This window comes from Leopardus geoffroyi, chromosome B3 (genome assembly GCF_018350155.1).
Source record: "Leopardus geoffroyi isolate Oge1 chromosome B3, O.geoffroyi_Oge1_pat1.0, whole genome shotgun sequence".
NCBI lineage: Eukaryota > Metazoa > Chordata > Mammalia > Carnivora > Felidae > Leopardus > Leopardus geoffroyi.
In genome coordinates, this window is record NC_059337.1 from 35,823,967 (window position 1) to 35,847,469 (window position 23,503).

The 23,503-nt window shown below is 52.5% G+C and overlaps 1 long non-coding RNA gene across 1 annotated transcript; it reads right to left on the reverse strand.

The window, feature by feature from the left end:
- Nucleotides 1-9,986: 9,986 nt before the first annotated feature.
- LOC123582792 lies at nucleotides 9,987-15,042 on the reverse strand. Its single transcript, XR_006704558.1, has 3 exons — nucleotides 14,824-15,042; nucleotides 11,451-11,911; nucleotides 9,987-11,074 (listed from the first exon to the last, which is right to left on the reverse strand). It is a non-coding gene; the product is annotated as an uncharacterized LOC123582792 (long non-coding RNA).
- Nucleotides 15,043-23,503: the final 8,461 nt, after the last annotated feature.

The following is a 23,503-nucleotide window of genomic DNA, read 5'->3' on the forward strand; positions in this document are numbered from 1 at the left end:
CAGATAGGGAAAATGGGGGTGGAGATTGAAGAGGACAGTTACCGTGATGAAAAAATAAATAAACTAAAATAAAAAAGAAGACGAAGAAGAAGACATACTGGCCTGAAAGCATATTGCAAAGGAAATCATGATGATGAGGAAGGCGGGGTAGGTGCCTAGAAACCACATCCACTGGGATATATAGTGAATAAACTGGGAATGTTTAGGCAAAAGATGAGCAGACCCAGGGAACACACTGGTGAGGGACACGTCCAGAGGACAGTGGCCAATTCTAGTCCAAACTCAAAGGCCTGACCACCGAGAGCACTGAGTTCTGAGAGCAGGTGAAGACAGATATCCCAGCTCAAGCAGAGAACGAATTCGCCATTCCTCTCTGCCTTTTTCTTCCTGTCAAGGCCTCAACAGATTGGACGGTGCCCCCCTGCACTGATCTTTATTCCCTCTACTGTTTCAAATGCCGATTTCTTCCAGAAACACCCTCACCCACAGTAGAAAGAATGTTTCCCCAGCTATGTGAGCATCCCTTAGCCTAGTCAAGTTGCCACATAAAATTAACCATCATAGGTGGCTACCATTTGTTTAAATGATGTGATTCTAAGAAAAATTAGAGACGGCTCTCCCCAAAAGTTGGGACTTTGGGCTAGAGTCTCCAATGTCTGCTTTTTGCCACAGAATCCTAGAACAATGCAAACCTAGAGTAGGCGCTCAGTACACCTTTGCTGAATGAACGAGTACACTACCCACAAATCAGCTTCTATTTTGGTCCAAGCAGAAGAAAGAATAGAGAATTTCGATTGGAAAACAAATCTAAAGGCTTGTCTCTATGCGTGGGACAAAATGCCATTGACTGAAAAGCCTTTGGAGGCATAACTTAAAGACACCCTCGTTCCCTTGAATCTCACCAAGGCAGTAAGTGCGGGCTGTGGACATCTCAAAAGAACTGTTGCATACGGGAAAGTTGAAACCGCGGCATAAAGATGACCCTTCCCATCAGAGAAAATGGCAGGAGGGGGGCAGTTAACCCTGAGCTGGAGGGGCTGTGGTGCCCTTAGGTCTCGTCTCCTTCTGGCCACTGGAGCCCAGTGCTCTCCCTCTCCTCCATAAGTGTTTTTTCTTTTGAAAAATCTCCATGGGGTGACTCTCCAGCACCCTTCAGGGGAACCTTATCTTTCACCCATAGGGGCTGAACTCGCTTCAGGGCAAAGTCCCCTTCCTCACAAGATAGAGGGACATCATATTTCCCCAGCTGTACATTTCCCAGAGCCCAAGTTTCAATTTAAAATGACACTGGGGGCCCCTGGGTGGCTCAGTCAGTTAAGCGTCCCACTCTTGGTTTCAGCTCAGGTCGTGATCTCATGGTTCATGGGATCGAACCCTGCGTCAGGCTCCACGCTGACAGCTCAGAGCCTGCTTGGGATTCTCTGTCTGTCTGTCTCTCTCTCTCTCAAGATAAATAAATAAACTTTAAAAATAAATTAAAAGAATAAAATGACATTGAACTGAACTTGGGTGGAGGGATTGGGGACAATAAGATCGTCTGGGGGGGAGTTCCTGGCGATACAAAGAAGGCCCCTGCCTCCCCATTCTCCTAACCATGCAGCACCCATGTGAGATGCACACACACACACACACACACACACACACACACTCACTCACCGTTTCCAAGGACAACAATAATCTTCAGGGATATCGGAGTTCAGACCCACTAAAAGGTAGGAAAACCTTTCCCCAGAAACCTGCCATCTGGGGCGAGAGAAGAGTGGTGTCCGTTTCTCTTTTATTCACCCTCTTGCTTGGAAACCATCTCGGAGGACAGCCACAGCACAGGAAATAGCCCCATTACTTTGCTGCCTTAAACAGCAGAGGCACTGTCCCTGGTGGGTCCTTGGGTTCCACAGAAGGTAGCAGAAGCTTTGAAAACCCTGCTTTTCCCTGGCCGGGTGCCCCCACACTAACCTCTGAAAGCAGAAGGGAGTCACGATGAGGATTTATGGCCTCTGTACACAGCGCCCCCACCCCCACCCCCCGCCCCGGGTGGGCGAGAATATTGGCTCTTCCTGTTACAGATGCAGCAAGTAAATCAGGGGTCATGATTTATGGGACCACAGCAAGATTGCATCTGGAATAAAGTTTCCTCATAGCCAGAGAAGGAAAAGGAGCTGACCCGTGCCTTCCTACAGCCCTTCCCTAATTCCAGCACAATCACTCTGGGAGAAAATGATCAATTTCTTGCACAAAGACCCTCTCCTGCAGCCGACAGAGCGGTTAGCAGGGCTTGGAGCATCGCGCCGCACCCCTGGTTTTCCCCTCTCTCCATTATTCAAGCGCTCAGTGTATTGTGGAAGGTTGAATAAGGCAAAATCATAATGCACATGCTTTTATCTCAAGGGCTGGTATTTTTAGTATGGAAGCCAGGCTAAATGAAATTAAAGTTAAGGGGGAAAAAAAAATAAGAAGGAAGGGAAAATATATTGAGGCTTAGATCATTGGCTGAGATTCCGCAAACATTCTTCCGTTCTGAATCTCCGAGGAATGGTTCTTGTGGGTTTGCCTGGGGTGGGGGTGGGGGGGGGAGCGGGACTCATTACAGGGCAGAGGGCAGGGCGAGGACTAGGGAGGGAGTCTCTGCGTTGTTGAGAAGAGGCTGGCCACCAGGGCTGGCCATACTCATCCCTGCAAGGGAGAGGGCAGGGGGCCACAGTTTCTGAGCACCCACTGTGCGCCCTGTCCCGGGCACCTTCCCATGCAGTCTCATTAACCCCTGCCCTGCAAGGCAGATCCCATGTCCCCCATTTTATAGGAGGTAAGACCACCAGAGACAGACCTGCTTGCCCGGGTCACTCAGCCGGGAACAGCGAAGCCAGGACTCAAGCTCCAGTCTGTCTGATGCCAACGTCTTTGGTCCTTCCCTACACCTGTCACCCCTGCTAGGGCAGATTTGTCTCTGGCCTCAGGAATGTAGACAATCGAAATATTCCCCCCTCCCCATGCCCAAAACCTGTTTTTCTGGATTAAGAGGAAGCCTTGGCCTAGGCAGGCTTTAGAAAATAATTAAAGAGTGCTGACAGGCCCCCTGGCTGGCTGGATCAGTGCAGTCTGGAACTGGTTGAGGGGCTGCGGGTCACAGCCCCAAACTCAGACCACGAGATGAGGCTGAGACAATCTGTAGGGACCCAGGCAGGCAGCCAGCCAGTGGCTAGCCAGTCTCACCCACTTGGAAAGGGCAGATCTGGGACCCAGGGGCCGGTTTCGTGAGCCATCTCCCCGCCAGAAGGCAAGTTGAAACTTCTTGGAGACACAGAAGGACGTCTCTATGCTTTAGGGGCAGACAGACCCGGGTTCAAATACCTGCCACCACTTACTGGCTGCGTGACCCGGGGCACGTTACTTCATCTCTCTGGGCCTCCATGTCCCCCTATCATGAGCACAACCATAACAACCTCATGGGATTGTCATTAAGTGAAACAAGACAGGCGCTGAAAACGCCACGCTATCCTTGAGGCCAAGGCTCTGTTTTGTCTTTGCAGTGGGTATAGGGGCTGCCTGGGGTGAGTGCTCGGTTTTCTTCCTTCTAGGGGGACGGTAACAGAAAGCAGACCGACCACCCGGGGAAGGGCTGAGCCAGTGTGCCCACAACAAGCGAGTACTGCGACCAGGCTCACTGGACATTGGAGGAGCTTAGCACTGCAACTTGCTCAAGGTCATACACAGGACGGCAGGGATTCCAACCAGGGCCTGCCTGGCCCCCGAGCAAGAGTTCTTAATTAGCATGATTCATGTTCCAAGAGATGTCAGGGAGCGCAGCCCCACGGTGGACAAGGTTTCCGTGGTCCCCCTCGCTCCCATTCTCTAGGGACGCAAAGGGGTGTGTGCGTGTGCGAAGCCATGCTTGAGATGCCTGCGTGTCCCCAGTGCTATCCAGGGAGCACAGCTGAGGGTTTAAGAAACCCCTGCTATGTGGGGGCGCTTCAGTCGGTGAAGCGTCCACCTCGGCTCAGGTCGTGATCTCGCGGCTCGTGGGTTCGAGCCCTGCGTCGGGCTCTGTGCTAACAGCGCGAGCCTGGAGCCCGCTTCGGATTCTGGGTCTCCCTCTCTCTCTGCCCCTCCCGTGCTCACTCGCTCTCTCAAAAATAAAATGACACACTAAAGATAAGTTTTTTAAATAAAACAAAGGAAACCCCTACTGTGTGTGTGTGTGCGTGCGTGTGTGCACGTAGGAGTGTGGGCGCATTTGCATCTTCTTCTTTGAGAAAGAACAAGCTTTCTAGTTCCAGCAACATGCTTTCTGAAGGACCTTCTAACCGATGACCTCCTTCGACCCTCACTCCTCCCTCCCAGGCGAGCGAGTGCTGGCACGATTCTCCTCCTTCCGCAGGCTCAGAGAGGGTAAGTGCTTTGCCAGCCGCTGCAGACTCTCACCCCGGACGGGCTCCCCCTCACCAGCCTACCACGTGGTGCCAGGGCCTCTTCTTCCTGCGGAGGGTGGACATTCTCAGAAAGAGCCCCACTTCCCCGCAGAAGCCTGAGGGGCTGCTGGCTGAGGAAGAGGCGGGTGGCCCTGCGGGTTCCCTGCAGTCACGGGGAGACACAGCAGAGGCAATGCTGAAGATCCGGTACCTGTGACTTGGGCACCGCCCTTCTCTGTTCCACACTCCTGGGCCCCCACGTCCCCCGTGGCGTCCCAGAAAACCCCAGATGGGCCGTGGACACCTCACAGCGCAGGACAGCCCGCAGCCACTCGGGTCCTGATCTTCTTCCTAGGGCCATTCCGACCACAGCAGGTGACTGATGCCCCCGGGCTGGGTGTCCTCATCCGGAACAAGGGGCGAGAACCCCATGGCATCCAAAGCTGGACGGCTTCAAAAAGATGGTGTGTGTGTGTGTGTGTGTGTGTGGCAAAACTATCAACACGAAGGCGAGGCGAGTATGTGTGCCGGGAAAATTCTGGGCTTGCAGAATCAGGGGAAGGGCAAGCCCGTGCTGTTTATGTCGTTGTCTTTCTCAGAGGAGACTTTGAGTTCTTTGAGCACAGGAGTCATGTTTCATTCATGATTGTACTCCTCAGGAAGTCCAACACAATACCTGCAAGAGAAATTCGCCATTTTTGTGCATTAGGCGCCTACTGTGTGCTTCCATCGTGCGGGACCGCCACCACGATCTCGCTTGTGATGAGCTGCGTGGTCCAGGAAAAACCAGTCCCCTGAATCATTGCAGGTACACAAGAGTCTCCAGGGCCAACATACCCTCTCTCTCTCCTCAAGTCTCTCTCTGCCTCCCCCGTTACCTTAGGGCTCTCACCTCCTCCTCTTGCTTCAAATCAGATGGAGAGAGCGCCACACAGCATCTGATAAACTCACACACACTCAGGTATGGACAACTGATAACCACTTGATGCGTTGTTCCTCCAAGGGATTATTTTAACTGTAAGAAAGATTTGAACTCAAAGCAAGTGTTCTTAACCTGGGTTCGCGGGAAGCTTGAGTGTAAGTTCAATGCATTCACACTTTCCTTCCTGGGGAGAAAACACATATCTTTTTATCAGATTTGTCACTGGTCTGTGAATCAAAGACGATTCAAGAAACGGCTCCCCAGAGCAGTGCCGTCCAATACAATTTTCTGCGTCGAAGGATCTCTGTCCAAGAATCACTGACCACCTGTGGCTCCTGAGCACTTAAAGTGTAGACAGTGTAGGCGAGGAACCGAATTATTAATTATACTCACAGTTAACTTCGATTTAAATTTCAGTAGCCATGCATAGCTGGTGGCTCTACCATTTGGAATTTTTTTTTAGTGTTTATTTATTTGTGTGAGAGACGGAGCATGAGTGGGGGAGGGGCAGAGAGAGAGAGAGAGAGAGAGAGAGGGAGACACAGCATCCGAAGCAGGCTCCAGGTTCTGAGTTGTCAGCACAGAGCCCGATGCGGGGCTCGAACTCACAAACCGCGAGATCATGACCCGAGCCAAAGCCAGACGCTTAACCAACCGAGCCACCCAGGTGCCCCAAGGCTCTACCATTTTGGACTGTGTAGCCTAAGATCATAAGAATTCAACGTTATAGTTGTAGACATATTAGAGAGATGGTATTTTGGAGCGGACAAGGGGATTCTTATGGGCAGGGATTTCTCAAGGTCCCTGAAATTAAAAAAAAAAAAAATTATCCAGCCATCTATTCATCCAGCCACCCGTCCACCCATCCATCATGTATCCATTCGGTCATGCGTGCACACGTGACTCAGCAGTGACATCTGCTTGAGCAGCCATCATGCATGGAGCACTGAAAGAGAACAAGCGAGCGGCTCAGGAAAGTGTTTTGGATTTTCTGGGGACCCGAGGGGCTGCCCAGGGTCTCTTGGGGGGTGGCTCTGTATTGAGAAGGGCAGTCCCTACCGACCTCTCTGACGGTCCAGGCCCCGTGACACCTGGCAAGCTTGTGAACAAGAGAACGTTTCCTCCCCCTGGAAGGACGTCTGGTCCCAGAGGACGAGGAGGGAGTGGGGAAGAGACTGGGGGTGTCTCAGGGAGGAGCAGGGTAAGCCGATGTCTGGAACCTTCACAGTTCACTTCTTACGGATGTTGGGGAAGCAACCCCTGGGGAGCCAGGGAACTTAGTACCTGGCTTTCATTGATTTTCAGACTTCTTTTCTTAGATGTTATCACTAGCTCGTCTACTCCCGGGGTTGTGGGGAGGATTAATTAGCTTTTGTGGCTAAAGCTAAGAGACCAGCGCCTGCCGCACGCACGGTGAATACTTTACGAGGGGCAACGATTACTGTTGTGGAGACAGCACCCAGCGAAGGTAAGAGTGCTAGGTGCTCGGTACACGTTTGTTGCATGAGCGACTGAGGTTGCCGAGTACGCAAAACTATAAAGCATCCCGCAGAACCGAACGAAAGCTGAAGGTCAAGGTCTGTAATGGCCTTTGCTTCCCACAAAATAGCTCAGGGTCACGGCCAAGGCAATCACAGTATTTGCAGGGAGGGCCAAAGAAGCCTTTGGCGATGGGCTTTGTGAGCGTACTCATGAGGGTTTGCCATCATGGCTTTGTGACCCCCCATCTCAGGGCCACGGTTTCTCATGGGAGGACGAACTTGGCCTTGCCTAAAGACTTGCTCCAGCTGCGGTGACCTGAGACCATGCCACCTGTCTCTAGCTGAGCCTTTTCAGTGCTGGAGGCCTGATGACAACATCCACATCTCTTTCAGCCAAGGGGGCTCCAACAATCCACCATATGAACATACTCAGAGACTGGAATTTGGTTCCAAATGACCCATTTTGCAACAGCTCAAGAATTTCCAGTTGTGTCTGCTAACGAGCATAAAGTCCAGAAGTGGAACAGCGCTGTGGGACATCTGCAAGTGAGTTATGGAGGCACTGTCGGCTTTGCCAAGGGAGGGGGCAGGCCAGCATCCACAGAAATAGACAAAACAACTCCAACGAGGTCCAAATTGCACACTATAGAATTTTTAAAACTTTGCTCGAGTGAATAACCTCTTTTGTGTCTGGCTGCCATTAAGCTGGACACAGTCATAACTCCATTCTGCTGGCTGCCTGCAGCCCTCAATGTGGTCTTTGTCTTGTCAACACAGAGCCCTTTGGCCTCCGATTCTATTGTTTCGATTAAAATGCCAGAATCGGTCTCTGGATCGCTATTGATTTTATATCCTCTTAGAAGAGGGGAGGGGGTGTGAAAGGTAAGCAGACTAGCCAGCCCAGGTGTGAGGAAGGGACAGCATTTCCGGGTGGGAAGGTAGAGGAGGAGGACGGTCCAGGGTGGCGTTGCTAGAAGATTCTCTCCTGCATCAATCCGGGGAATGAGGTCTTCATGCTCGAGTGGGGAGCCAGGCTGCAAAGAGGAATGTGTGTTGGCATCTCTTGGAATGACCTCAGCCTCTAAAGGAACCCTTCCAAGCTGGACATTTCTGAAGAGTGATAACTCCACATCGGTGTGCTTAACCAGTGGTGAAATATTATCCTCTCTCCTCTTCTGGCCGGCATCACAATGAGTAGGGAGGTGAGGTAGCCCCACTGGCTGGGTCACTTCCCGGTTATGTAAAGTTAGGCAAGTCTGGTCATCTCTCTGAGCCTCGGTGTCCTTAACTATAAAATGGGCTTACTAAATCTATCTTGTAGAATCATTAAAGGGTGAAATGACTGTATAGGACTGTCTAAGAAACCACTTTAAGACCAGTAGGGTCTTCATTATTGTTATTTAATGTCTTGATTCAATATTAAGACGTTGAGACTGCCACTCTATCCATCTTGGTTTTCTCAAAGAACTTTCTTTTTACCTTCACACTGGACCTTCAAACCCTTGGTGCCTTTCACTCCAAGAACCACTGGTTTTCCGTCATTATTTCCGCCATCTTTGGCACAGCGCCTTCCTTTCCTATCTGATCTGTGCTCCCAGACTCTCTCTGCTTCGACATTCACTGAGTGCCTACTCATACATAATCTATACGCCAGGCCCTCCTGCGAACAACACAAAGATTTACACCCTGGTGGAATTTACATTCTAACGGAGGGAGAGAGATGACAACTATAACACATGCGTAACTTATACAATTTGTTTAAAAAGCAGTAGGTGCCAAAAGGAAATGAAAACTAGAGCCCGGAAAGGGGACCGAGAGCGTGTGGGAGGAGGGGCGGCAGAGGGTGGCCTCGTGGACGGGTGACATGTTAGCGCAGGGCTGGGAAGTCATGCTGGAGTGCTCAAGGGCAGGAAGGAGGCCAAGGTGGCTGATGCCAGGTGGGACAGAGGTGTGAGAAGAAGACGGAGGCCAGAGCAGAGAAAGCAGATCCCACAGGGCTTGGTTGGCCACTGTAACGATTTGGCGTTGGACTCTGCATGGAGTGGGGGCGGGGGGCGTTGCAGGGTTTTGAGCAGAGGAGAGACATGGCCTGACTGACCTTGTCTTACCTTGTCTCCTGGGTCTGTGTAAAGACGAGATGGTAGAGAAGGAAGGGCGGGAAGAGAAAGACCCTCCAGGAAACCTCTGTGACATCAGAGAGGAATAATGATGGCGGCAGCGTGGTATTGGGAGAAGGGAGAGAAGTGTTCAGGATCCGGATCTATTTGAAGGCAGAACCTGCAGGTTTGCTGACTATGGGATGCAGGGCGTGAAAGAAAGACAGAAGTCAAAGACGTCCCCAAGGGTTTTGGCTGAACAAGAGGAGGACGGAGGGAGCATCAGCTCAGCTGGCGAAAGCTGTGGGTGGAGAGAGTTTTGGGGAGGGGAGATTAGGAATTTGGGGTCTGTTGGCTTTGAGATGCCTGTTAGATATCTAAATCAAGATCTCGAGTGGGTGTTTGGATATATAAGACCGAAGTCCAGAAAAGAGGTCTGAGCTGCAAATATAAATGTGGGAGTCATCAGTATATAGTTGGTATTTAAAACCGTGAGACTCGATTGCCAGGAGCCTTTCTTCCCACAGTGCTTCTGCTAAGTCCATAAACCAAACCTTTCCGGGGGACAAGTAAGATCGCACAGATAGTTACGCCTCAGACCTGCTTCGTCGCCCCCATCTGCCAATGCAGGGCCCTCAGCCCCTGAACATGTCCCACTGCCCTGTGACACTCGTGGGGGTTCTGAGGTGATGCCACATCATGCTTATAAATAAGTCCTCCCCACCCCCACCCCGTCCCATTCCTTTGCCAAGTCTCAGGGCACCTGCCTTGGCCGGGTACCACTGCTCTCTCCCCCACAGGCCCAGTGTCCCGTAAGGCAAAGTTGGCATCTCTCAAGGTCAGGAAGGTAGGGATGCACGGAGCTAACCAAGGAGGCCTCACAGCCTCCTGGAAAACTGGGAAACTGTTCATCAGATGTGGTACGTAATGTGCCCTATATATGGGAAGCTGAGACACAGGAAATGTGGAGGAGGAGGTGACAAGATTTCTAGGGGGACACAGCTGGAAAGACAGTCCATATGCCCGCCCCCCTCAGCTTACACATCCCACACCTGGTGAACAAGCAACTCCAGGCCAAGGGTTCCAAATGATGGTGTTTATTAGACCTTTATTCCTTTCTAGGCGCCTCTCCCAGACCTCCAGAATCGGAATGTAGAAAAGTAAGCCTTGGGAAGGGCCTCGGGGGGCCTCCAGGTCAAGTTCCATCTCGCCCCAAGTGTCCCATGTTGACCCTGGTTCAGTCCTTGGTGGCCACGGAGTATCTCCTCCGTGCCGGGGAATGGCCACATCCCGTGGCAGAGTACAAAACTGTTGAAGATATGGGCTCTGCCCTCAAACAGCTCAAAGACATGAAAAGAAAAAGGCAAATTAGAACTTCAGGAGTGAATGCAAACCAATGAAATTATGGCTCTCACTAAGGCAATGCCGCTGAGAGCCCATGAATGCTGCACTCTGGAGGGGCTATGAGATCATACAAGGGCGATGCCGGTTTCTGTCATCCACTGGCCAAGAGAACTGCAAAACGTGGTGTGGACTTTGAGCAAGGATTTGGGCTGGGCTAAGGGGGGTCAGCCTCTCGCCCCGTCTGCTGATTTGGTGGGCTGGCAACGTCCCAGGGAGAGGGCGTTGTACGGGGGAGAGCGCGTTGGGAAGGGGTCTGCGCATAGACGCCAGGAGCTGAGCTGAGCGGTCGTGGAGGAAGACAGCATGATCCCTCTCCCTGGCCCAGCCCCTGGCCCATGTCGTGTGGTGCAGCTGTTTTCACAGGGGCTGTTTGGGAGCCCAGTTGACACAGTGGCCCGCAGAGTGGAGGAAGCATGCATTTCTCCCCTGCCTGGGTCCCACAAGAACGCGGAGTCATCATGATGGGCGCCCATGAGCAGCGTGCAAGGGTGAGGGAAAGTTGATGCCAGAGTGGGGGTGTAATTCCCAGTGGAGATGGTGGGCGAGAGCTGACGCCCCCGTGGTCATGGGCGATTGTTTCCAAGTGGCAAGAGGATAGACTTCTGGAGAATCTGCACGAGGCCTTTCTTGTGGATTCCCGGAAATACACTTCCTGGGGGCAGACATCTTGGAGGGGAGGTCCTTACATCAACGTGGTAAACCAGAACAATCTGAGCGAACACCATGGAGTACTGAGGTCTTTCGTGTACCAACGAACTGATGAAGCTGGGGAAATTGGGTGCCCCAAAGGGACCAGGACATTTGGGGGATGAGAGACGGGGTTAAGCGTGAGTAAAAACGTCTGTGTGGGCTTGTGTTTGTGGGAACGTGAGTGGCCAAGGAAGGTAGAAACAGCAGCCATAACCCAACGGTTCCTAGAGAGACACTCTTTGGTTATCTGAGGGTCTGAAAGTCCATATGAAGTAGGAGGTACTCGGTGAGGACCAGCATGGGTGGGGTGTGTGTGGAACCCGCTGGCCCTAATCATACTGCTTATCCAAGACCCTGCAAGAGGCTGGACCCCCCCTGGGAAGCCAAGCACGGACTGATGCCCTCTGGAGACAAAGCCAGGGAAATCAGGGCCCGGAACCCAGGCACTTACCTGAGCGGGGAGCTTCCTAAGAAGATGAGACCAACAGCCCACTTGCTTTCCTTTGCCAGCAACAGGGGGTTCCGTGATGGGCATCCCCGGGGGCTCATTCTGGGAGGAGCTGGGGCAGGGGGGCACACCCTAGGCAGCATTCCTGTTATCATTTATTCTAGACTCTTCCTCTCCCATCTCAGTGCTTCCTCCTCTCCTGGCAGGGAAGCTCCTGTGTGCTAGGGTAGCTGTTCCAGGAGATAGGAAGCAAATGGGCTTCGGAGAAAAATTCCAATGCCGTTAATGATTCCATTTCCTCTCCGTTCTGTGACCGAAAGTGCAATTGGCAGGAAACCTGAACCCCCCAAGTCCCGACAGAAGCTGGAGGGCTCTGTGATCCGTGGGTGAAATGGTAGGGCACCCCCTAATTTGTTCTGAGCTTCCTGAACGCTGCGGGGAAGGCGCTGGAATGGTAGTTTCCTCTGAAATACAAAAATAAAATAAAATAAAAGGTTGTGACAGAGATTTAAATGAGAATAACATGCCAATTAACTCAGAGGTGTTGGACGAGAATCTGTTTCTCAGAAGAATCACCGGTCACACTTGGTGGATCAGTTTCAATTTACCCCAAAGCACTGAACGGCCACGCCGGGGAAGCAGGCCTCCGAACAATCCAGAACTCGGTGCCAGACCCACTACTTATCACTTTAATTGACACTTACTCCGTATGATGCTCATACATTCACCGAGTGGGTTCAATTTAATTTGAAATGGGGAATTTTGTCTTTCCCCTATTGAAATATTTAATGCAGCGGGCTTTGAAGCGAAAGAGTTTCGATGCTAACGTTCCATCACTCCTCTGTTTTGCTTTAAAGAATATAAAAGACCCCTCCGACCTGGATTTATTTTGAAAGTTTTTTCTTCTTCTTCTTCCTCTTTTTTTTTTTTTAACCAACTCTGTAATTACAAAGCCTATTGATCTATACCTTTTCTTTTGGTAGGTGATGGGATGGGTGGTTAAACACACACACACACACACACACACACACACACACCCCTCTCTCCTTTGCCATCTATTCTGTGGCTCTCGGAATTAAATTAACGAGGGCGGATCTATTGGAAAGAAGCCATCCTCAGAATCAGGGCTGTGATCAGGCACTCTTCCGCCATGGAGCTTGTGTGTTTCTCTCCCAGTTCACCCACCCCCAGTGCTGGGCTGGCGGGGGGGGGGGGGAAGCAGGGGGGGGGCGAGTGAGCGAGGGAGGTGACTCAGGAGAAGGACGGGATGCTCCGGAAAGCAGGTGGGTTCTCCCCCGCCCCGTGTTTATTAGCACTGACAGACGGAGTGCAAGAACATCGTTCACCCCGAGGTGTTACATACTGATTCACTGACAGGCAATTATCTTTGGAGATAGTGTTAAAACACAATAATTAATTGGACGAGCAAGCGAATGAGTGGTGGCCCCAGGCCGAGGCAGAATGGTATTTCTAAAAAACGCTCTGGGAGGCTGGTAATTTAGCCTCAATGGGTCATTTGATTTCACCACCTCCCCGTCCTGAAACCTTTCAGGCGCTTTGTTTTTCAAAAGCATTCGCCTTGAATGTGTCTCAGACATCGTTCAAGTGCAGACCAACCTCCCATAGCAACTTTCCAAAATGGTGCCTGGCAATAGAGAAAAAAAAAAATCACTGCCTTAGCAAAGATGTCTCACACAGCCCCGCTTTTGTGATGGTACAGGCTGGCAGCGTGTCTTTGTCTCAAACCCAGGCTGACACATGTCCGCCTCAATAAAACCTTCTCACTTCAGCTGACGGATTTGGTGGGAACAAGAAGTTCACACGCCAAAGCCTGGGCTGACCCCGGTGACCCCCCCCCCCCACCAGCAGGGGGGAGGAGCGCATTGTTGGATCCTTTTACTAACAAGCATTGAGGAGCGTGAGCTTTTGGTTTGTTTGTTTTACCATGGTGACATCCATTGACCTATATTTGATATTCTGCATAATATACATGCGTCAGTGATCACACATGTGATTGAGAAGGGGGAAGGACAAGGAAGAGAGGGGTGGAGGAAGCGTTTTACGGCCGGGCAAGAACTGCATGGCTTAGAGAGGATCCTTCCATTGCAAGGGGGCAGCAACCACCTGGATTTGACTTAACAGGGGAAAGGGGGAGGTTTATTTGTGGGGCACACTGATCTCTAACAGAAGCCAAGGGAAAGCAGGCTCCCTGACCTCGGAAGCCGATCAGAACAAGAATTGCTGTCCTTCCATCTCCCGCCTTCATTTTCCTCTTGCCGTTAGCTCCACCCTCTACCCCTCTGGTCCGCACGGTGACGCACAACCCCGAGTCCCAGGAACCAGGTCACGTGGTGAAGGTGCGTCCACGTGAAGAGGGTCTCACCCACGCGCCTCGTGGATAAGATCCCCAAGTCCCGGGCAACGGTTTTGATGGGTCTAGCTGAAGTTAGGGGCCCGTTTAAGCAACCGCATCTCCAAAGCTCCTGTCAGATGATGGAAGGTCTGGAAATTCATGAGTGAGATGCCATGACACCACCTAATTTGCTGCAGGGACATGACCGGAAGTGGAAAAATAAGAATAAAGTAACATAGAGGGTAAGTCACTTTGGACCAAATGGCTGTAGATGTGTTGGGGCAGTCAGGGGTTCAACGTGAGTTAAGAAAGGTATCCAAAAAGTTGCATTACAAAACAAATACATTATTTTCTAACTAAAGAAAAATACTGGGGAACATTTAGTCTTATTTCTGCTGAATTATTTAGAAAAAGCTTAACGAGCTGAAGTCAGGATTTAGTGGTTGTTTGCCACCTGCCCTAGAAAATGTCTCCCTCTTCTTCCTTCTCCAGGAGAGGCATTTAGGGTTCCCTAGCATCCTGCGTTTCCATTTCTGGACATCTACATAACCCTTGGCCTAAAAAGTTTAGGAGAGCTGGACTCTTTCGCCTTTCCTTCACCGGCTACGAAGGAATTATTTAATTAGGGTATTGTAGAAGTCAAAACTGTCTGAGTCACATGTGATCAAAACCAACTTGTGGGGCGCCTGGGTGGCTCAGTCGGTTGAGCGTCCAGCCTCGGCTCAGATCATGATCTCACAGCTTGTGGGTTCGAGCCCTACATCGGGCTCTGTGCTGACGGCTCAGAGCCTGGAGCCTGCTTCGAATTCTGTGTCTCCCATTCTCTCTGCTCCTCCCCCACCCATGCTCTGTCTCTCTCTCTCTCCTTCAAAAATAAATAAAAACATTAAAAAAATTAAAACAACAACAACAACAACAAAAACTTGTGATCGATACAATGGCACATTGTTACCGGGAAGGCTTTAGAGGGTCATGGCCGTATCCAGAAGAAATCAAGAGCCTTAATAAGGGCTCTCTTTTTACCTTCCTTCTTCTCCCAGATGATAACCCTCATGTGTGGGCTCCAGTCACTCCTACCCAAGGCCTTCTTCTGTGCGGTCAGAAAGGATGAGCTCCAGGAACCCCAACTTCACATCTCCCTGACACGCAGGCTCCGGGCAGAAAGCAACTGCAGCAGGCAAGTCCTTGCAAGATTCTGATTGGCCTAGGTTGGATCACATGCACACCTCTGAACCAATCACGATAACCAGGGCTCGCCCCAGGTCAGAGTTTACCCTCGTGGTGTGGGAGGGGCCGGGGCGCCATACTGGGGCCCTCCTGGACCACGCGGTGTGTGGCAGGGATGGTTCCTCCAAAGGAAGGGCTGTGTGCCCAGAACAATATCCAACCACCATGAGCATTCATTTCGCGTTTTATGTCGGACACTGAAGAGGCACATGCAGGGCCAAGAAATAGCTTTGGTGCCAAGATGTTGGGACTCCCAAGAACCCATCTGGTGGTGCTTCCAGTGCGCATGGGCCCTTGGCCACCCGCCACCAGACGCGAAGAGCTCAGACGCCCGTGGAATTAGCAAATGGATCTTCTGATAATGAACCTCCAAGGTTCGGGTTAATGTTACCTTCCTAGGCTCTTTTCCCCTGATCTCTCCTGAAAATAGCCTCCCCTTCTGTGAGGGGATCTGGTGGGCTATAATGATGGAACAAAAAGGAAAGGAGGGAGAAATAGGGAAATGTGGGGGGAAAGGTGTCAGCGGGGAAGATTTTGTTTCGTTTGCTTGTTTTGGTTTTTTGGCTGAACTTTTTAAGACAATTGTGCGTATACGTGTCATTGTCAGAAATAATACGGGCGGGGTGGGGGGAGGGGAGAAATAGGTGATGGGGATTGAGGAGAGCACTTGTTGGGATGAGCACCGAGAGATGTATGAAAGTGCTGAATCACTTTGCTGTACCCCCGAAACTAATATTACACTGTACGTTAAGTGACTGGAATTTAAATAAAAACTGTAAAAAAGAAGGGATATGGGGAGATCTTTAAAACCCTTCACCCAGTTTCCCCAGAGGTAACATCCTGCATCCCTACAGTATGGTATCACCAGCAGGAACCCGACCTTGACACAACCCATGGATCTTATTCTGATTTCACCAGTTTTACGGGCACTCATTAGAAGCCTGGGTCGTAAGCTGTACGAAACTTTCCCCAAAGTTACCTCTTTAAGCTGGGCTGGATATGGTGCCCCTTGCGAGCGCAATAAAGTTTTCTAAGTCTCTGTATCCGGATGCCTTCCTGTAACGCTCAGACCCAATAAGATCACACCTCGGAGGAAGAGTGGAGACCATCTCTACGACGGAATATAAATAGGCTGTTTATTTCTGTAAATTACAGAAAGTTTTGGATTCCCGATGGAGGAACTTGGGATGTACCCAACAGGCATTGGCAATACATGGGCAGTACTTTGCGCTTTTCGGTAGGGTGGAGGGTGGCTTGGAAGGGAATGGGCTGGAGGAAGGGAGCTATTTAGAAAGCAAAAGTGATAGTTGAGAGGAGATATAGCAAAGGACTGAGGCAAAGCTGTGGACGTCAAGAAAAGGGGACATGCTGGGGAAATGCAAAAGAATCGGACAGTGGGCAGACCTTCGCATTTGGTTGTGATTGTGTGTGTGTGTGTCCGCGTGTGTGTGCATATCCACTAATGACCTCTATTTGTTCTAGGACACACTCCAGGATCCCATATGGCATGTGGACGGGCTTTATTTTTGATTCCTTCATTTTGAGAAACAGAGAGGACATCTGAGTAGAATTTTCCCTTAAAAGCACGGGCGATCTTCTCCCTGGGCCCCGCTGCATGTGACAGGAAGGTAGGGGTGGGTTGGCAAGAATCGACCTGCCAAGGTTTTCGTTTCCGCTTTATGAATTTTTCGAAATGTTACCTCTCTGCAACTACCTGGGAGGATTTTGCAGGGAATCGTGCATAAAGTCAGGTGAGGCATCGTATGACCCTTCAAGTCCCCTTGCACCTGCTAAGGTGCCAAATCGGAGGGGGGCTCAGAAGAGCTGCGGTGTGGCCAAGGACACGCAGCTGGCGGTGGCCAAGGACATCTCCCAAGTCTGCTCCCGTTGTAACGGGGTGGGGGGGGGGGAGGAGAAGCCCCCTGGCCTGCTTATTTTCTCTACCGAGGTAGATATGGCCGCACAACTGTGATTGCCTTTGGCTCTCTAGACGTGCCCGCTCAGCGGCCGACGTAAAGGAGCTGCTCATTATGTAGGGGTGGAAAGAAGGGAGGGGAGTGCGGGAGAAACGAGTAGTCTGAATCCCTAGAACTCAAATCATGAGCATTCGGGGGCTAAATTAATTGCTTGAGTTAGGATTTAATTAGGATTTAAAACAACAGCTGTTTTATCTCGAACACCAACTGCAGATGACGGCCCACGGTCCAGTTACCTGCCGGAGACCGTTTACACTTAAGATAAGCTTCCATAAACCGAAGGCAACAACGGACCGCATTTAGAAGGCAGGAGAAACCTCGTCAAGCCCTAAAGGAAAAGTCGGCTGATAGCTCGTACCTGCGGACGAGGCCGGCGACAGCGGACACAGCAGAAGCCCACTCGCTAAGACTGGCCGTCAGGAGAGCTGGGATTGAGCCGTGGTGGTTTATTAACCACGTGACCTTGGCGCAAGTCCCCTACCAGGGTCTCTGCGGCCTCGTCCAGGAGGGGAGGATCCCTTCCAGCCGCCTAGATCCCTGCCAGCCGGAAAGCTGTGCCGACCCACCAGCACACTTGGGCTTTCAGGGTTCCGCCTGAGACTCAAAGAACGAAGGCGGTCAGAATTCCTTTCGTTTGAGTCCCCAGCGCGGTCTTTGGGTGCGTTCTCTTTAGCCCTCTCTGGTCTCTCTTCCGCCACTCTGGAGGTTACGGGTCAGGGAGGGAGAGCGCCAGTACCCGTGTCCGCCTCCTGCACGGAAGGTCGTGACCATGGGCCTACGTGGGATGGAGTCCTCGGTGACCGGCGCCCGGCCGAGGGCGGGCAGGGAGTAGGCCTCTCCAGAGAGGGGGCAAATGGGTGGATGGATGCACAAATGCCCCGCGTTTGCATCAGCAGCTTCCTTCCTGCCCCTCTGCCCTGAGAACGCCTTTCTGTACCGACAGCCACCGAGCAGAAATGGCTGAGGGGCTACCCCCCCCCTCCCCCGGCACCCTTAGAGAAGAAGGAGATCTACCTTTTTTAGAACGAAATACAACGCGGTCTCGACTCCGGCGCTCCCACCTACCAGCTGTGTGATCTCGGCCAAGTCGCTTAACCTCTCTGGGTCTCTGTTTCTTCCTGCATAAAACGGGGAATTATGCTGTCTCCCTCTTGGGGCTGCTGTGGGGATTAGAGATCAGCCGTGGGAAGTGTTTAACGCAGGGCTTGACATGCAGCTGGTGATAAACAAAGTAGCAGGTGCAGGGCTCGGTGTTGTTGGCTCTTACGTTCACCGCCGCGAGGTTACCCATGGCAGCTGCCATCTGGCATTCTTTTACAGACGGGGGCGAAATGACAGCTCAACGCCATAGTTTACGAAGGTTAGAGCTGATTCTAGAACCCAGCATCTAGAATCCGGGTTCTAGAACCTGGAGCCACCCTCCCAAGGAGATCCCCCTTTGTCTTTGGTGTTCTGGCGTTTCCACTACACTGAGTGGCGTGGATTTCTCTCTCCTTTTCCTCTCGGGCCACAGCGAGATGGGTACGTGGCCCGGAGGCCCTTCCTGATGCACCTCACTGACTCGGGCACAGGGGCCATCCTTGGGCCTCAGTGTGGGGAAGCAAGGCCGTGAGGCTTCTGGTAAAGTCGGTGTGGCTGTGGGTTTGGGTTCCCCTGTGGGGGGACAGCGAGCACACTGGACGCCCGGAAGCAAAGGGGGTGTGGCCTCGGGTAAGCAGTCACAGACACCGTGTCTGGTCGGATCCCAGGAGACGGTGGCCTGATCCTTTCTGCCCTGCCACTGGGGTTTGGGAGAGAAGAGGTCCCGGCGAGACAGGCTTCAGAAGGCTGTGCCCCAGGCCTCCTCCGAGGGGACAGCTACCTGGAGCGGGCCCCGGGCTCCAGACGGCAGAGCAGAGGAGGCCCAAGAGGGCCGCTGGATGTGCAAAGCAGGCTCCATAGAGGCTGCGCGACGGCTCCCGGGCCCCTCCCTTCTCTCCCTGCATCAGGCCTCCTGCCAGCTGCCCAACAGAGGTCCCTGCCCATCGGCCTTGGCCTGGGAGACAGAATGGGATTCACCTGCTCTAAAAAGCGACGGTCTCGACTTGCCCAAGGTTACACCCGCACTTAGGGTCACAGCCGTGGTTTGGGGTGTTCCCGGAGGGACCACATTCTCGTCCTGCCCACTCATTCCCAAACGGCCTCCAGTCCCACTTCCAGCTCCGTGCCCACGCGAGGTTGTGCTCAGGGGCTCGGATGGCACAGGAGCAAGACATCTGTCCCCGCGCTCTCGGGAAATGGCTGTTTCCCATCACCGTATCGTCATCTAAAAAATGCAGAGCCCCACAGATGAATCTGGCCTCTGCTGCTTGGGAGCCACAAGACTCAGGATGAGGCCAGGAAGCCCAGACCGCCCAACGACGGCGACGACGCTCATTAGCCTCCCTGCCCCCTTCTCGCGGCCCCCAAGGTGTGGGGACACACACTGACTGAAGTCACAGCAAACGGGGCTGGCGCTGCCCTGGCCGCCCGAGAAACACACCCACTGCTTTCAGAGCGCCTCTCCTTTCTAATGAAAGGCCTCCCGTAATCTCTGTTAGTGCCGCCTCTGCTGGAGCATGAATTATTCAGAGAAGTCTCTGTTCCGTTATCTCCCCTCCCCGGGGACGCCCCTACCATTGTCCGCCCTGATGGGTCATTATGCACTCTGTGAATTTAATCTTTCAGGCTATCCGGCCCCGCGCAGAAAAAAATGTATGAATAACAATTTTCCTGTAATAACCTTCAACTAACCTTTCAACCAGAGTGAGTCATTCCAATCCCATTTTCACATCAAGAGGAGTCAAAGGCAGGCAATTACCTCTTATCTGTTTCAGGAGCTGCCCCCACCTCTGCCGCACCCTTAATTTTTAAAGGGGTGTTGAAGAATGTTGTGGGGGCTCCAGGGGGAGGTGGGAAGGAATGGGCGATAAGGGGAGGCCTCTGGAGTCCCAGCACCAAGTCCGGGCCAGGAGTTCTGAGCCTCAGTCTTCCCCTGTGGATGGGGGCCCAGACCACCCCACCTATTTCCTGGGACCCCTGTCTCTGGCTGTCATCAACCAGCAATCTGGTTTTTTGCCCCACAGAAGGCAGCCCTCAAGTCCTGCCCTTGCCCCTGCATAAGGGAAAATGTCTCTGCCCGGAGCTTTCCTCAAAGGCTTTCCACGGATGGCAATTTCAGATCAACATTAGCTCCTGGCGGGGACTTTCGTGATCACCATGCTGCTGACAGAAGAGGGGGCAGGAGAGCCTGGGGGCTGTGCACAAACCCAGGAGCCCTAACCTCTGCGCAGGGCTTCCAGAGGGCTTCCAGAGGGCTTCCGTAGTCCTTCTAGAAGGACCTGGAATTTGGAGTCAGGTAAAACCGACTGGAAGACTTGGCTCCTCCAGCTGTGTGGCCTCGGGTAAGTCCCTTCCCGTCTCTCAGCCTTGAAAGGGCTTCACATGGTGATAACAATACTTTGCAGGGTCGCTTTGAGGCTCGAGTGGGACATTGAAGCAGTCTGTCCCACCCAAAGCCCTGGGCCTGGGTCACTTCCTCCCCTGGGGCTGAGGCGTCCCCACCCCCACTTTCCCCAACTCCTTTTTCCATTCCTGAGTTCAGGAGGACCCTTCTTCCTTCCTCCAGCCTCCTGGGTTCCTCAGTGGCTCAACAAATCCAGAGAGGAAGTGTGGGGGTGGGAGAGGGGAGAAACGCTGGTTTTGCCAAAGGGGCCTCGGCCCCTTGGTATCTTACACAATCATCTTGCCTTTGACGGGACCACATCTTGGATTTTGCTTTTCTGACAACCGTCTTCTTTTTTCGCCCAATGAAAAATACAAACTCAAGAGTATGAAATGACTTTTCCAAGTCGTAACCCAGAGGGTCCGAAACAGGTCCTGGACCAACACTCAGCGCTCAGACCAGGACACGGTCTCTTTTTTATTTCTTTTTAATTTTTTTGTAACGTTTATTTATTTTTGAGACAGAGGGGGACAGAGCATGAGCGGAGGAGGCGTAGAGAGAGAGAGGGAAACAGGAAACAAAGCAGGCTCCAGGCTCCGAGCTGTCAGCACAGAGCCCAAAGTGGGGCTTGAACTCACGAGCTGTGAGATCATGACCTGAGCTGAAGTCGGACGCCCAACCGACTGAGCTCCCCAGGCGCCCCCCAGGACGCTGTCTCTTAAAGAGCTGGAAGGGTAGCACCCCAAAACATGATGGCCTCAGGCAGGGGTGGGGATCCTTGAGATTGCTCAGACCAAACCACACTGGCCTAGCTTCGGTGAGTTTCTTCTTTTGGATCACAAAACGGCCAGGGACCTGGCCTGACAATTCCCCATGGGATAATGCCACTCCGGGCCATCACAGAGGTAAGTGATGGAATACTTCAGGACGCCTGTCTGAACGACTGGGTCTGCTCAGAGAGAGGGAGCTGGAGATCAAGGACGGTGTCATGTGAGTGGGAATGAGCAAGGGCTCACCTGCCATCGGGTTTCAGACTGTCAATTAGCAGCTTCCCATGCTCCCGGCCAGCTGTCCGAGCTCATACAGGGCAGGGACGTGAAGGGCCTGTCTGACATCTGGCCCCCCACCCCTTCCCCGATTCCCCCCTCCCCGGGACCCCACCCACCCCTGCACTTGCATAGCCTGAATCCGTCTCTTGGTCTGACACTGCATAGCATCCTGTCTCCCACTCTGGACCTCTCTTCTTCCAGAAGCCTCCCCCGCCGCCCTCAATTCGTCTTTGAGGACCGGAGTCGGGGGGGGGGCAGGACTCAGCCCTTTCTTTCTGCCCATCCCAAAGCCTGTTGGATTCTTGTTCAGACTTTTCCTTCTCATCTCCCTCTTGGGCATCCGCGTGGCTCAGAGTATAACTCCTGCTGCCCCTGCAGAAGACCCTTCCAGAAAAGCCCGTTAGGGGAGATACAGAAAAACACTTAACAGTAGGGGACTGGGCAACGGGATTGTAAGTGTGGGTTTTACATTTTACATTTCTCCCCCTACCCTTTGGCTAGTTTCTCAACTTTAAGAAATGTGTATTGGAAAAATTGACAAGACTCCAAGAAAAGTCACTATTCTCAACATGTTTAGCCCCCCTTTTGAGATCTGACAGTGATGCTCTGATGCCCACTTAACACGCAATTCTTGAGAACTGTGTGACCACTGGACACCCAGTAGGGCCACACAGCAGGTCCGCCTGATGCTTGGCGGGGGCGACGCTGTCGGGGTGTGAGTTGGGGGGGGGGGCTGGTGGAGGACTCCCCCGTCGGAAGAAAAGCTCTCTACCCGCTAGCTGGGGTGATGCCGGGACCTGTCACCGGGCCCAGCCAGGCTGGGCCGTAGCTGCCTGTGAAAACAGCTGTGGAACTATTGGAAATACTCGGCAGGGCTGACGTCCCCCAAGGGACGATGCTGCTTCGCGGTGGGGGCACGACAGCCGGCAACCTCCGTCATTACGGACACAAACCCGTGTTAACTCGCAGACACAGGGCACACAGGCCACTGGGCTTCATCTTAGTGGGCGGTCTGCACACCTGCCTTCCCCGGAGTACCTCTTTGGGGTTGGGGACGTGGCAGGTCCTGCCCTGTCTCCCCACTGCGCCTTGTTCCTGGCCCGGCCCTCGCAGGGTTCATTACAGCTGTGTAGTCAGGAAGGTAGGGAAGAAGACAGCCTTTCCAAAGGTCAAGTGCCAATGGAGGGACTGGGGGCGAGGAGCGCCAGGGCCTTTGAGCCATTAGCGAGGGAGGGTAGAATCCAAAATGGCAGCCGAGGGCACCAAGGACGAGCCATGGGGCCACCATTAAGGATCATGTGGACTCGGGGCTGGGAAGCTGCTTTCTGGACAAAAGGAGAAAACCTGTGCTTCCCAGGAGGAGGCAGCCCCCCATCTAGGAAGACCTTGCCTAGGTCAGGATTCAAACTCAGGTCCCTCTGTGTGCAAAGCCTGCAGGTCTGATCCTTCCTATGTCCGTTTCCAGCTCGCACAAGTTAGCTCCCGATCCCCATCTGCTTTGCCTTGGCCTTGGGGAGTTCTCCAGTGGCCGCCCCCTGTCACCTCCCCTTTCCCTGCCTGGTCCATATCTTCGTCGCTTCCTAGTATTCCCAGTCGCCCACTCTTCGACCCTGCAGGGGACGTGAGACCCTTCTCCTCCTGTGCCCACTAATAAAACCCCACTGTGCAGCCTCAACTCCTGGACAGTTTGCCCTGGAGTCTGGAACAGATTTTCCTGCAAGGAAATCTCACAGCCGGGGCGGGGGGTGGGGGGGGTGAGGGGGGAAGTGCTCTGAACTTTTGGTGTGTGTTCTCTCAAATGTTTCCCATTTTGAGAGTATATGAAAGAGCAAAATAGGTTGAGGAGCCAACATTTGTGCTACCAAAACATGTCATATCAACAACGGCAACCTTTTCCCCAGAGAAAATTAGGCTGTATGTCATGTGCATGTGGCTTTCTTTTTTTCTTTTCTCTTTCTTTCTTTTTTTTTTTTTTTTCTTTTTTCCGG